Here is a 1,744-nt window from a genome sequence, read left to right as displayed (position 1 = left end):
CTATCTTTTGTGCTATACATCACCCAGTCATGGCCTCTTTCCTTCTCCCATGGTTCTGCCTCCAATTGTTATGAATTGATGTGGGGCCAGTCATGATTTTGTGACAGTTTCTTTGTTCTCCACATCCTATGTAAGTGGCTGAGTCCCTTTGATTCTGGGAAACCATTGTGACCTCATGCTGACGGCTTCACTCCTCTAGATGCTTTGTCTTTATCATGTCTTTGTCCTGCTTTAGACTTAAATCACTGTGTCTTTATAAATTATATTTTAATTTGCCGTCTCTTTTCTTCCCTAGAACACAATAAAGCAATAGAAGTGGCCCAAGTGACATAGAATGGTGGGAAATGGTCTGGCTGACGAAAAAGCAAGGAATTCAGTTAATTTATAGGGTAGGGCAAGAAGCAACAAAAGTAAAACAATGTCAGTTTTGCAGGAGGAAAAAGATATTGCCGTACAGAAGTCTTTTGAGTCAAAACAAGAATTTGAAGAATTTTAAATTAAATAGAAGAAAACATTACACAGACTCTTCATAAGTGCGACGAGCCCCATTTTTTGTTTACTGGTTTATTTATTTATTTATTCCACAGTATTCTTGAGACTTGGGTAACAAGAGAGATATTAGGGAGCTCTGGCTGCCAACAACAAGGTGGGTGGATCAGAACCACCAGCTATTCCCCGAGAGAAAGTGGAGGCTGTCCCTCCCATAAAGATTTACAGTCTCAAAGATAGGGTATGGTGACACAGAACTGACTTCATGGCAATGGGTCATACTTTATTAAATCATAGGAATAAAGGTGGCATATGATTTATACACATTTTTGGAAACTGTAAAAAAAAAAAAATACAATCCCAAAGGCATTCCCTTCCTCCCTTGAAAAGCCCAGAAGAGCTGTTGGCTGGTTATTTCGCTTCAGGAGATCTTCATTTTAAAGACTCTTTATCGGGCTTCACTATGGTAAGGTGTAACTTTGAGGTTCAAGGTTTCCCAGGTCTATACATCTTACCTTGTCTAATTAGAGTAGAGATTTCTGGGGCCTGCCTGCAGGTGGACAGTTGTCCTTCCCTTAAGAGAACAGAGCGGTTTTGGGAGAATGAGACTACAGTGGTCCTTGACGTCTTACTTCGTATTTGGCAAATAACTTCCCATCCCAGTTTCCAGGTCTATCTCTCCAGAGGAAAATGTGCAACAGGAGCAGCTAGCGTCGTGCAGCCCAATCGGCCAAGCTAATGGTCCTGATATTTTCCTGATATTTCGCTTTTGTGATTACTTTACTGATGATCTGTCTAGTAGAGTATCGGGCTTCTTTGTCCTTGCACTCCTTAACACTTGAAGGAAATTTTAAGTAAATAGAATACGCAACCACTAGGAGGTACTGGAGCTAAGAGTTAGGCGCCTGGGGCGAACCGAAATGGCTAACGGTGGCTCTCCAGGCTCCCTGGGTACAAGCGGGTGGCGCTTTTCCAAGGTCGGGGTTGCTGCGATAAGCATGACTCAAGCGCGACAAAAAGATATTTCAAGTTTACACCCCTTTCCTATGAAAGGAGCAGAAGGCCCACGCCTCTCCCAAGCCTGGTTGCGTCCTGGGATCTGTGTCCTCTGGCACCAGCTGCCTGCACATCTGGATGCAGCAGCGCCTTTCCCTGCAGGGCGGAAGAGAGGCGGAGGACTCCGGTGTGCGCGCACCTCCTCGAGGGCGCGCGTGTGCCCTTGTGCGCATCGCTGTGTGTGTGTGTGTGTGTGTGT

This window comes from Echinops telfairi, unplaced genomic scaffold (assembly GCF_000313985.2).
Source record: "Echinops telfairi isolate 266 unplaced genomic scaffold, ASM31398v2 ScPeMD7_21;HRSCAF=78, whole genome shotgun sequence".
In the NCBI taxonomy this organism is placed as follows: domain Eukaryota; kingdom Metazoa; phylum Chordata; class Mammalia; order Afrosoricida; family Tenrecidae; genus Echinops; species Echinops telfairi.
The sequence above is the reverse complement of the archived record's forward strand: the minus strand, read 5'-3'. Positions refer to the sequence as shown.